Source organism: Cygnus atratus, chromosome 18 (genome assembly GCF_013377495.2).
Source record: "Cygnus atratus isolate AKBS03 ecotype Queensland, Australia chromosome 18, CAtr_DNAZoo_HiC_assembly, whole genome shotgun sequence".
Lineage (NCBI taxonomy): Eukaryota > Metazoa > Chordata > Aves > Anseriformes > Anatidae > Cygnus > Cygnus atratus.
In genome coordinates this window covers 8641291-8654737 of record NC_066379.1, presented here as the reverse complement: position 1 = coordinate 8654737, position 13447 = coordinate 8641291, and the positions used below count along the sequence as shown (strand labels likewise).

General features: G+C 46.9%; 1 long non-coding RNA gene across 13 annotated transcripts in view; it reads left to right on the top strand.

The window, feature by feature from the left end:
* LOC126913529 (uncharacterized) overlaps positions 1-13447 on the top strand; it is a 143813-nt gene that overhangs the window by 109965 nt on the left and 20401 nt on the right. For 10 of the 13 annotated variants that reach the window (XR_007709004.1, XR_007708999.1, XR_007708995.1 and 7 more), the window contains 2 exons: positions 3766-3894; positions 4517-4617. This is a non-coding gene — a long non-coding RNA (uncharacterized LOC126913529). Of the gene's footprint in view, positions 1-2168; positions 2457-3765; positions 4050-4516; positions 4618-13447 lie in introns of all 13 variants that reach the window. The other 3 variants (XR_007708996.1, XR_007708994.1, XR_007709003.1) reach the window with 2 other exon arrangements.

Here is a 13447-nt window from a genome sequence, read left to right as displayed (position 1 = left end):
CGCCAGCCATCACCTCGCAGCCCCACCACAAAATCAGGGGGTCAGGATTTTAAATCCCCACCCTGGAGCTCCGCGGAACTGTAGGAAGAGTGAGGTGTGCGTCCTTCTGTTTGGAAGAGGTCCTTGTTGTAGCTCCCCGGGGCAGGGTCAGGTGGGGGCTTGAGCTCCTGCCGTGCTCAAGGCTGCCTTCATGGCCCCCTCCTGTCCCAGGCCCCTTCTGCTTCCCCACATGGCTCAGCCCCAGCAGCTTTGGCTTTATCTGGCGCTTGGCTCCTCCCCAGGAAGAGTTCTCAGTTTCAATACTTCGGGTTTTTAAATCCTAGATACAGATGCTGGCTTTGATACATGGTCATTTATTGCCACGTGAAACACCGTTTTTGATTTCCACAGCCTCTTGCTGAGCCTCCTCGCTCCCTGCCATGGCAGGTAAAGCTTGGAGGAGGGATGGAGGCAGCGAGTTCTTACCAGCTGTGTGGCCTCCACAGCCTGTTTGCAGGCAACTGCTCCTTAACTTCTCTTGTTGACTTCCGGGTCCCTTTGTTCAGCCTTTTAAATTTTCCTTTATTGTTTTAGGCTGTCTGCAAATATATTTGTTTTTCTTCCAAAAAGCCTTCGCTTGCTCAATTAGCAAGAGAGCTCTTTGCAGAGAGCGCCGTGGCTGTGGTGCTGCCATCGCTAAGTGCTTCTGGAGCGCTGGCTCCTCCCTAGAGAGGTCTACCCTTGCAATCCTTGCGCTGCCTGTTGCTGTACATCTTACTGAAATATCGCCGCGCGGTGTCTTGCGGAAAAGGAGCTTTTGTGGCACAGGGGTTTAGATGTGTTGCCACGAATCAGGCCAATCCGGATGGGCTCCAGCCAAGATCTTAACTGCAACTTTTGCTCCCTGCCCTATTGGGTCAATAGTGTGTCCTCCCTGCACATGGGCTCTTTCACCATCCAGAGTTTTATTTGCTTTTGTCTTACTTAATGGTTCTGCCACTTTGTTTGGAGCAGAGGTTACGAGGATACAAGTCAAACCTTACACATGCTGAGAGAGAAGGGTGGGTGCTGCCTGCTGCAATGCTGCAAATACCTCCAGTGTCTGCATGCCAGCCACCCCAACAGACCAAAGCCTGGGAGACCAGAGCTCAGCTGGGACCCGCACACAGCCTGCACGGCGCAGGAGCGTCTGGAAACGGCCTGGGTCTGGAAGGCACCTCCCTGCCCGTCCCGGGGCAGTCCCTGTGCTGTCCCCAGCGAGCCCTGTGCCCTTCTCCAGCCCCAGGCAGTGGAGGACGGGCTCCCTTCGGCCGGAGGCAGCTCCGCAGAGCGCTGCCCTCCTTCCTCCTGAGCACCCCGGTAGGAAACCTCGCCAAAGAGGCTGCAGAAGCCTCTGCCGCTCCATCTGCATTCAGTCTTTGTCTGAACACAGGATAAAGAATTTCTCCTCTCAGGGGGATTGTGGCACTTTGTGTTGCTATTTTCCCTGTTTTTGCAGTCTGTTTAAATTGTGGGTTTGCCCTTAGAAGCCGGGGGCTAAAGCCTAGTAGAAAACTGTTTACAATGCTGCTTGCAAAATCTTTGTAGAGTTCAGAGGCTGTTTCAGCAAGACATTCCTGAACAGTTCTTCGCTTTATGTTGGCCCCAAACAATTCCCTTGCCCACTCTGGGTGCTACTGCATGAGAGCTCAGGCTGGGCCAGCAGACCTGCAGTGTCTCAGGCTCTTTAGCCACCACATGCAAGTGAATGTCATGACTGTGAGTGCAGGTAAATATTAGGGCAGCTTCTGGAGCCTTGCAGCCTGGCTGACCTGCTTTGGCTAAAAGTTGGGCAGGATCTTGCTTTGCTCTTGCATAGGAAGTTGGCGTTACAACCGCATTCCCGAGGCCCATGTCTCACAAGATCCTGTGAGCTCCCTTGAAGACCCTGCCCTCTGTGGGTGGGAGGGCTCGTGGGCTCGCTCCCAGCACAGGGCTGACTTTTGCCCTTGCTGGAGCCAGGGAGTTGTAGGAGCTGGAAATTTGCTTTGTGTGATTGATCGCATCTGTATGGCACATAGCGCTGCGTTGCGAAACGGCCCTTTTATGTGTCAGACTGACTTGCAGTGTGACCTGATGTAAATGTAAGGGTATATTTAAGGAACAACTGAAATTTACAAAAAACAGTTCTACTTTTTTTTTTTTCTTAGAGCAAAAGGCCCTTGTCAGCTGATGGGAATGGGGCACGGAGTCCTTCAGGGGAAATGGGGACCCTCGTGACGGCCGTGGGCATGGGGGCTGTGCTGTTAGCTGCCGAAACACTCCACCCCACTGCCCCATCTGGCCAAGGTGAACCTGTCCGGCTCACATCTGGGTGATTTGATGAAGAGGCTGAGGACACAGCCCTGCCTTTCCCTGCTTTGCTGCACCCCACTGTGTGATCTCAGGCAAGTCTGCGTGAGACCCACCACAAGGGCACTCAGGCCCCGAGCTCCCGGGTAGGTGCACGTCCTTCAAAACCTGGGTGACCTGTCACTAGAAACTGGACATTTAAAACAGATCTGACCCTGCTTCTCCCTTTCCCCATCTGCCTTTTGGTGTTTAGCTTGCACATACGGTTTGCCTTTGACTTTATTTACAGCACAAAGCGAGGTCTTTGCAATCCCACTAGAGCCATTAGGCACTAGCTAAGTATTAGCGCTGGGACTGTGGAACAGAGAGAACCAACCGTCTGGCTGGCTCAGGGCCTGCTGTGATTGCAGAAACGGAGTTACTGGGAGGGTGGGCTTTATCCCATCAACACCTCCCTATCACTGCTGAAGCGATGCTACCCGTACATGTCAACACCAAAACATATCTCTGCTGCACACAGTCCATCTACTGGCAGCAAATGCCACAGAGAAAGATGCCCTTTAATTAATGCACTTCATAACAAATCATCTGAACATGGATCCATCCCTGGAGGCAGGCACCCCTGTAGGTGCTGTAGGGCTGCCGGTGTAAGGCTCCTCCTGCACTGTGTGCAGGGCTGGGTCCTGAGCATTTCACTCTGGGTGGGAAATGATTTTCTGGATGGCCAGTCTTAGACTGCATATCATATGTTTTTGTGAAGAAAAGAGTGACTCTGGGTGTGATCTGGCGCTTCCTTGCGTGAGGCTCGTGACTGGGGATATGTCTGAGAGGCCCGTGCCAGTGCAGCGGTGCCACGACGGAGGTGCCAGGCCACGTGCAGGGTGCGCCCCTGGCTGCACCCCGTGCACAGACTGAAAGCCAGCAACAGCAGCAAACCTAAGTGAAAGGGATAGAGAGGCCCAAAATGAGGTCAGAGTGGCCCTTATGTGTGAATTAGAATGACTTTCCAGCCCTGCCTTCCCGTCACTCTCCAAGAAGCTTCCCAGCATGGAGGGGTGCAGCGGCTGCAGGCTGACAGTGATGAGAGGGTGAGGTGCACCAGAGGGCATTTCCCATCCGTGGTAAATCATGAAAAAGGGAAGGGAAAAGGATCTTGTGCTCAACTCTTGGTGTTAAAATGAATTCACAAGTGTCTCAGAAAGCTGAAAACAGCCATTCCTGGAGTGGTGAGCAGCGTGCCCTGCTCTGCACAGGATTTAGTGCTTCTCTTAGCACAGCGAAAACTGGCTCCATGCACCTCAGGCAGAGCCAAGGCGAAGTACTTGGCACCCGCGTTTGTTAGTGCGTTACCTTTGAGTTCTGCCTCGGGTTGGGCTGAAGAAGACAGATGATCCATCATCTACTGCTTGTTTGTCTAGCCCTGCTGACTTCAGTGAAATGCTTTTGTTTTACCAGGGAAGCTTGAGCACTTCATACGCGAACCCATCCCATGAACTTGAAGGCTGTGGGCGCTGGATGGGAATCAGTCCCAGCCCTTCACAGGCTGCAGTCCCTGCAGGAGCCCTTGCTGTGCCACTGCAGAGGGTACGTTGCCTCTTTCTACCCTGTAACAACCGTCTCATAACTGACAACTCTACAGCTGTGGTAACTCCACGTGACTCTTGTATACAAAACCACAACAGCACAAACTCCCCTGGTGCAGCTCTCATCCCCCAGTGAGTCCCAGCCATGCAGCTTGGGTAAGTCGAGCACACACTGATATCTGGCCATTGCCTTTTCTTTAAGCAAGCGCATGTATGGCTTTGTCCCTGAGAGCCAAAGCAGCATGTGGATCCACAGGGTGAGACCTGCCATTGGGCACTGCAAGTACCAGAAGAGCAGTCAGACCAGCAAATTTCAGTGTAAGAGCTAGGCAAAAAAACTGGGGAGAGGTGGTGTTTGTTTTGGATTGATCAGAAACAAGTTTTTTTCAGTGCTTTCTGGAAACAAACAAACAAACAAACAAAACAAAAAAAAACTAAAAACCCTGCTAAAGGAAATTGTATTTTAGTTTGAAGCAAATATTTCATTTTATTTTGAAATGCTCTTTTAGTTTTCAAACTTTTTTGAGTTTCATTTTGACATGAAAAGTTGAAATGTTTTGTTTTGCAAATGTCAGAGCAAAATAGTTCAACCTCTTGATAATTTTCCTTTTTTTCTAAACCAGAGCCAACTGTTGCAGATCCCACCCTGGTGGTCTGTCATCACACCTTGCCCCTGGGACGAGGGTCTGCAAGAGGATGCTGGTTCCTTGATCCTGACACAGAGGTAACTGCATCCCAGAGCACACCAAGTTCTGGAAGTTTGGGTTGAGAAGGCTCTTTGGGGCTTCAGCGTTCAGAGACACTTGCAAGTTAAGGGCAGGATACTGAGGGCTCTGAAACCACTGGGGAGATGTCCACTTCAGTTTCCCCATGGGTTGGCCAGGGTGAGCAAGCATGTGAAAAAGTGAGGCACTGACTGTCTGCTTGCGTTTTCTGCCAATAATGAATTACAAGCTTGTTTCAAAATGACATTTAGAAGTGCTGGAAGGAATTATTTTCACAGCTCAGGGAAGCAATTCGGTTTGGTAGCAGAAAGCCTGTCAAATTGTAAGCCAAAAAGTGGGGATTTTCCAAGGGAAGTAAAGATAAGCAACTGTACGTGTTTGGGTCAGTCTTAGCTTCTGCTTATTTCTCTGAATATCTCAGTGGTGAGAGTTAATAGGGATAAGGATGTGTCAGCCCTATGCCAGGTAGTGGATTTCAGCCTACAGCAGCACCAGCTTTTGCAATTTTACCGCAGATTTTGTTACAGTTGTTTTTCAAAGGTCTGGTTCCTCATATCCTGTAATTATGTGAGAGTTTCAACGTTCTTTAAAACTGGAGGTAAATTGTCAACTTTTCTGATTGTATAGAATAGCCTGAAAACAACCAAGAAATTTTGAAAGGAAGAAGGGCAAGTAGAGGAAGCCTGAAATTACTTGTCTTTGAATTCTCGAGATTTGTAAGGCAAACTCGTGATTTTGCGGCCTAGGACAGGCCTGCTAAATGTTTGGTATTGGCAATGCTGTGTTTATTTTCCACACTTGGATTCTGTATGGCTTTATACACTTTATGAAAAATGCAGTATTTTAAGTTATTTTTTAAAAGGAAGCAGATCGCTTTGCTGGATGATCTCCAAACCAGACTGTAACATACAATAAAAATTCTATAGTGCACTGTAACAGACTACAAAAGGCTAAGATGTTACTTTACCAGCACAAAAACCAGGCATATTACAGAGGAAGAGAATTATATGGTATATTGCTTGTACTTATGGACAAAAGAAAAGGAAAAAATATATACTGTGTGTGTATACTGCATATAGAAATTACAGAACAAAATTTAATTAGATCTTTATACATAAAATCCACATATGCTGATTTATGATATATTTATTTCTCAGCCTTTAAAATGATGGCTGCCTTCACTTTGAAACCCAGTCATTTGCAGACATCAGGTCTGTAATTCAGGAACTGTCACAACCAGAAGTTTGTGAATCTGAGTCTGGCAAATGCCAGTTCCAGCATATCTCTGTTTCAAAGGCAAATGCTAGGATTCCCATTGAAGGAGGCAGGGGAGGCATGCTGCAAAAGGCATCTATAACTTTTTTTTTTTTTTTCCAATGTGTAATTTTAAAGATTAAATTGCTTGTTCTGGTCATTAAAAAACAACACCAGTGTAATGCATAATTGTAACTAAAGAGAAAATGTATAATCTTTATAGGCTCCATCTAAATGTTCCTCTCCCTAAAGGGAAAGTTTCATGCTGTATTTGCAAAAGGTATGTTATTAGTACCCAAATCATGAGTGAGGACTAAAAGCAACTGGAACACAGGCCTTTCTCGTGTGAAACAGGGAACACATGACTGGATCAAAACCTAGCTAAACGTGCATATTAAAGGCTAGACTGTGATGCCTTTACTCACACTTACGAAGTGTCAGTCTTCCTGGATCACAGCGATATACCACGGACTTCCACTTCTTTGCCCCACTGCTGAGACCAAGTTACAGACCTGGTTTCCTCTACTCCTCTAAGCACCTTTGGAGGTTAGTGCCTAAATGACTCCTGAGAACAGGAATTCAAGCATGATTTCTTGATGTGGTTTGAGCCGCATTATTGTTTGCTGCTGCTGAAAGAGGGAGATCCTGTTCTTCCATCTTCCTCCCACCTTCTGGCCATGTATTCCTGCCAGTCGAGCTGTGTCACTCAGATCAGTGGAAGGGCTATACGGTCCTCATGTGAAGTCCTCAGCTTGTGCATGGACACATTGGCTGCTGAACACAGTGCAGCACATGCTTTCCTGAGTACCGCTTCTTCCTTTCTGCACAGTGCCAGAGTTGCCTCCAGCTGCCACAAAAGGGTCTGCAGGAAACAACTATACAAGTACTAGCCCCTAGCCAAGCAGGGATGTTATGTGGTTGGTCTTGATCAAAGCCTCGGAGGAACGTGGTGGGAGAGCGTGAAGCTGAGCATCAGGCTTTCCTTTTACTCCTCTAAAACTGAATCTAGTTCAAAAAAAAAAATGTCTGTTCCAGTTACAGAAATAGGGGCTCAACTAGAGAGAAAACAAGAGCTAATAGAGTTTTTAGCCACATCTGACTGGAGGTAAAATTGGATTTTAAACTTTAAAATAGAATCCATAAAGAACTAAGGCGTGCAGCAGGAGTCTCGCTGGAGGGTGCAGTCTGCTGCTGACCAAAACAAGCCAGCAACAACTGATTTTGACTTCAGAGAAAGAAATTCATGTTTGCAACTGGTTTAGCATCTGCCACGGGAGATGTAAAAGGTTGTAATGGGTGAGTAGATTACCTTTGCATCTAATCCTAAAGACAGGTTTATTTAATCTCTTGTGAAGATTGGTTTGTGTCTTTTACTATGGAGCTTTCACGTCATGTGGCCCAGCTTTCCTCTCCAAGTTAAGTAGGTAGAGGTTGAATGATGCAGCTCTCCCAGAGCAGGAATATCACTAGTTGATGGCTCTGTCTCAGTGATTTTGAAAACAGACATCAAGGCGCTTTTCACTAACACATTCCATCAATGCTAAAGACTTGTCACGCAGGGAGCAAACACTGAGAGAAGCAAAGGAAGCATTTACAATTTGCTGCCGTGAAAGGAGACAAAGATAAATCAATAGGAACTAAATTAGCACAACCAGCGGCCCTCACACCTACTTTGGAAACTCTATTAAAATCCATGGCCTAGAATTTGCAGGAGGGATTATATGCATGAAGAGTGAGTCAAGATTTTAGAGTGAGCTAATGTAAGTGACACCCACTTCTCAAACTGCCTGAAAACAGGTACTGCCAGAATGAGCTGCCAAAGACCAGAGTTCTAGTAAGTATTTGCTGGCTGTCATTGGCCTCAGATAAATACATTGGGAGGGGAATCGTGGAGGAGTCAATCAAAAGATAACACTCAGCAAAGCTCAGTTGCTTGCATAACACAAGGAGTCGTCAGTTTTAACTAAGGCTGAACATATGTCTCTGTTCGTGGGCATCTTCAGAAGCACGATGGCCCAATCAGAATCCAAAGAGAGAGATCTGAGAACAGCACACAGGAACGAGGTCTGACAAGTACCTCGTGTGATGGAGTTGATTGTGTTACTGTGCTGCTCTTGGTTGACCTTTTTAATTCAGCTGAAACGATATCTTTCCTAGGCTTTTGCTGAACGTTGCAGATTTATGACAGTATCCCACTGATACACTGAGGCACAAGAAGACTTGTTAAAAGTCAAGTTGAGGTAATTAGTCTTGCAGAAATCTGTTTATTGGTGTAGTGAGTGTGGCATTTCCAGGAAGCATCCAGTGTGTGTGTGCTGTGCAGTTGGTCTGCACACACACGATAATTATTGTAGAAGCACAGAGCTGGCTCCAATCTCCCAGGGTCACACGTGTGTTCTAGAGTCCATCCCTGTTTATGTGGCAAATCGAGGATTTCCCGAAGTCCAACAATTGCTGCTCCAAGGCCGGCTGCTGGACATCCAGGAATCCTGGACAGATGTATAGAGCCCTCTACTTCTGCCAGACAGAACTTGTAGGAGAAAAAAGTATCCAAGAAAACCTGAACAGGCAGCTCTTCGCAAAGAAAATACCACTGTCAGCACATTCAGTCCTGTCTCCCAGCCTCTTACTGGTTCAGGGCACCTTCAGCAGAATTTCCTGCTTTTCTGGTAGTGACAGTAGCATGCTGGTAAAGCCCACGGTGAAGGAAAAGGAAGACATCTGTCACTGAAATGCTCTGGGCTTGCAGGAGAAGAAAGGCTGCATCAGGACTGGCAGAACAGCAGTGGATTTTTCAGCTCTGCCCCTTTCTAGAGCTTCCCATGGAAATCGGTACATTCAGGCCCTGGGTCTGTGCTACGAAAGGCTACAGACCTCACAGTCACTTACCCAGCGCCTGCCAGAGGAACTGCAGGGATGAACTAGTCTGGTCCTGCACCGCTTGGCAGCCTTTTGTGGAAGAACACGGGCTTCATGCAAGAGCAGAAAGGCACCACTTGCTAGTTAAATGACAACTCAAAGTTGTCAAAGTAGGTAAAGAACAGGGGGTTCTGCCAGCCTCGGTGGTGTGCTTCAGCTTCATTTACTAAAAGTGTGTTGAGCTCTTCACTCAGGAGCTGCTATAGAAACACAAGACATTAATAGCATGGAATATACACTAAAGAACAACCAGTGTACAACACATGTAGTCTATGCAGGAAGAGAACTCTGTGCATGCTCTGCAGTTGTGTGGGTCTTAAGCATGCATTAAATTGCAGCAACTAAAGGTGATAGAGTATAGACCATAAACTTGAATTCCAGTGCAAAAGTGTCAGGGCAGAGATGGGACCAGCATGATTAAATAGGAAAAGTGATTTTAAGAGCCTCTGTTTTGGTGAGAGAGATTTCAGAATTGCTTTTCAAAGGTCAGCTGCACAACATTTTCAGAATACCAGGCGCCAGGATTGCTCTTCTCTTTTGTAAACCCCCTGATGTTTCTTGTGCATTGGCACTGCACCTTGCTGGGGGGGACTTTGTTTCACAATGGGATATTTGGGCACTGTGGTAACGGGAACTAGGCAAAATTCAGGAGGACTTTCATGCTGAATCACAGCTTATCTTTTACATAGCAGAAGGGAGTATTCCAGGTCTTTTCTTCTTCTTTTTACCTTTAAGAGATTTATGGCAAACATTTTCTAAAAAGATCAGAGGGAAAGAAGCACCCATCCTCCCTATATTTTCTGCCTTTCCTACTACAACTGGGAGATAGTTTGTGTGGAAGTGGTTAGGTTAGGTTAGCTGTGCTGGTGTCTGTTGTGTGCATGCTGGAAATGGGCTATGGCTGCCAGTGCCAAGTGGATGCTTGGGCACCACCCTAATGTACCAGATGCCTCCCAGATAGCCCTTGTTTTTGCAGAGCAAGGATAATAAAGTGAAAGGAGGACTTGCAAGGGTACTCTGGAGGATTACTGGTGGGAAAGCTTGTCATTGCCCAGTGCTTACCCATGGGGTGTCTGCTGTAATTGGACTGGTCTGTTGTGCAAAGTCTCTTTTATCCATTTTGGGGGACCTTGGGCTTGCGTGGGAAGGTGAAGATGAGGAGTGTTGCTTTGGTTAAGCCTTTAGGAGTTAAAATGCTTAAAAATGATTGCTAGGTACATTTAATGTGGAACTGATTTTCTGTTCTGCCCCTGTGCAGTTTGGTGGGGCTGGGAGAGCCTGCAGTGCTGGCAGTCTGCATCGGGTGAGTGCAAAGGACCCTGCAGGGCTTAAACTGATAGCTCAGGTCCTGCAGGCCTGGACCAGTGTCAGATCTTCTTCCTACTCAAGCACACTTCTACAACACATCGGGTTCAGTGATAGTGTCTCGTGAACGAGGCACAGTATAAGCCAAGAACAGATGATTTCCCATCCCAGCAGAAGAGTATTTTGGGGAAGGAGAGCTGGAGGGTGGTGAGAGGCCGTACCATCTCTGGGGAGCACAGCAGAGGAGTTCCCTGAAGGGAGGTGGGACAGAAGGTGCAGAAATGTCCGGGTGAGACCCTGGCAGATGGTGGATGTGAGCAGTGCCAGGTGCCTGGTGCTGAGCCCAGCCTTGGGGAGCAGGGGGCAGGTGTCTGGGGGCTGGAGAGCAGGAGGTGGCAGGGAGCTGCCGGCACGGGGACCTCCGCTCTGCTCGGCCTCCGCCTGCGCCTCCCAGGTGCTGAGCATAGCCCAGAGGTGGACGAGGACTGAACTGTGCATTTAAAGAAACACACACTGTACCCCTGCTGAGGGAAAAGTGGGCTGAGGAATGTCAGCCTCGTGCCTTGTTTCATCAAGGGCAGAAACCTTTCAAAAGGGAATGGACTTCATTAGGGCTCGAAGACACTTACTTAGGCAATGCTGGATTCCCAGGGCTATCTGCAGGCTTTTCCAATGGAACCAGTAGAGACTTAGAGGAACTGAACACAAACAAGATGGGGAGGGGCCACGAGGCAGACGCTTGGGCTGTGTGGGGCACCAGTGCCCCCCGTCCGACTGCGCCCGCTGCCGCCTTCTGGCCACGGCTCAGCTCCAGCGCTCCGAGCCTGCTCCTCGGCGTTGGAGTGAGGGCACTTCTGCAGCTCGCCTGCATCCCATGTGTTACTAATGGCACACCTGGTGCCAAATAGGAGCTTTTCCATTCCTAATCTGTAATTAACAAGGTTGTTAAAGTCATTCTCAGCTCTGCTGAAACCAAACAGAATTTTATATGACATACTGGGCAAAGGCGGTGTTTGAAGTAGTCTTTAATCTCAGTTCTGGTACTAAATCATATGTAAACAGTCACATTTTATCAGTTCAGCTACAAAGCAATTTATTTGTTAGTCTAATTTTAGTAACTCGTAGGTGATTCAATATCATTTGAAACACGTTATATAGGAGGGAGCAGATCTAATTTTCCATCGGTAGAGTAGGTAAAGGAGTCCCCTGGTCCTGCCAAAGGCCCTCGCCTGTTTTCTGGATAGTTCACTGATTTTAGAAAAGCTATTCCAAATGTGAGAAAAAGCCGAATGACTAGATGTGAGGCTTTGCAGGATCAAGGCCTGCCTTTGTGGATTTTTGGCAGTGTTGCTTGACATTGCAGTGCATTTTTTTGTAAGTGCTAGTGTTGTATCTATTTTTACTGCATTGTGCAATTAGACTTTTAGGACAGAGCTGTAACTATTGAACATTTTGCTGAAAGTTTCTGTATCATGATGGAAGAGATAAGCAATATTTTCCTTTTAACCAGAGGAGAATATAATTGTGGTATCCCAGTCTCTGTGGCAAAGCATAATGGATGTTGGAGTTTTAGTGCAATTGCTTTCTGTTAGTGTGTTCACACAGTTTGACCGTGTAAGCTTTTATCAGCCTAATTTATTTCATGGGCATCCAAAGGTGGGGGCAGTCCCCGTGAATATAAATTTTAGATTAGATTAGCCATTACTGTAGGACTTGACAATTTTCCTATTGGAAAAATTGTTCTATGCCGGAAATGTGAAAGAAGTTGCCCTGTGAAATCTTAAGAAGTGCAGAATATGAAGCTATCTCCCTTTGCACGAAGGCATTTTGAGATGATTTCTGAGCGAACATGACCGTAGTTCTACTGCTGCTTGGCACTAACAGCTGAAGTAGGTTACAGGAGAAAAGGGCTGAACGCCGATAGGCAGTTATCTTACGTAAAGCTGAGCACTGTCCAGGAATATTTTACAAATCGAGTCTTTCCTTTCCTTACAGCACCTGGGGTTTCCAGGCGATTTTGATGGGAGAAGGGGACTCTCAACAGCCTTCTGTGAAGGCGTAGGGTTCTATTTCCTATTCCTGCTTCCAGCTAGACTTTTTAGAGTCTGCTTCCTAACAGCCTGACCATGCATGCCTTAACTCCTATTTAATAGGCAAGCCTCATTGTGTTGTGGGGGAATTTCACCCATAAGTGCCGATCTTTTGTTTTTCTATTGGGAAATTCAGACTGAATCAATGCCAAAGAAAGCTTAATTTTTTTCCCTGATTTTCTGCCCAGCATCTTGCATGCTTGAGTACTGGTCATACCCAGATCAGTATTGGCTCACGCTGGTAACTGAAATTTCCCCTCAAGGGATCCAAGTTGTGTGATCTAAAGTAGGAATGCCTTAATTTGGGTAGAATTGATCTAATCTGGGCTTCTGCAGCGTTTATAGCATCTGGAATGACTTCTTGGTCATGCACACCCCTGTCCTTTACAGAGGCAATCTTTATAGAAAACATTTCTTCTGCTCCGCCCCCCTTCTTTTTTTTTTTCTTTTTTCAGTTCATCCAGCTAAAGCCATTCCATTACCTGCCTGACTTGCATGACTATATTTGGGGAGGATTTTAGTTTAAAACACTTTAAAGAATACTCTGAAATCATAACCTACAAGGCTCTCACTTGGTTCACGTGGCTGGGAAATCTGGATACCAGGGCAGGAAAGACTAATATGAAAAGAATAATGAGACTCAATCGACTGTGAAATCCTTCTAGGAACAGGTGTAATTGTGATCGTAAACATTTGTGGGATATTTTACTACCAGCTTTAATCTCTGCAGAGGGGAATATTTAGAAGTAGAACAAATGTGAAAGTAACTTCAAAGACTGAGTTAAAAGATCAGGAACACGAACCTCAGGTCCATCCACCAAGCAGCCGAGCGGAGAGGGTTCTGCCGCTTTCTTTGATCCATCGTTTTGCTCCAGGTCAGCACATCTGTGCCTCAAAGAGACCCCAAAGGAGGTCCACAGGGTGGTGGTCACCCCAGCCAGAGCCCTTTCCAGCATGACCTTATATTTTCCCATTAGTCCCATTTCTTTAATAGGATAACACAAATTATGGAGCCAGTTGGTCACAAACCTGAGAACAGTAAAAATGAAGGACAAAATTTTGCAGCTGTGGCACTGCCTGCTAGAGAAGGTGGCGCTGGGTTGGAGTGGCTCTTTGTGGAGGGTGGGACTAAAAAAGTAGGTGAAAAAGGTCATATTTCCTCATGGCTGGTGGAGGGCACAGGGCTTTCCTTTAATGAATGCACAGGAAATGTAAGAGCAGGCAAGGGTCTGAGAACTGCGAAAGGAAGTTTGATACGGGT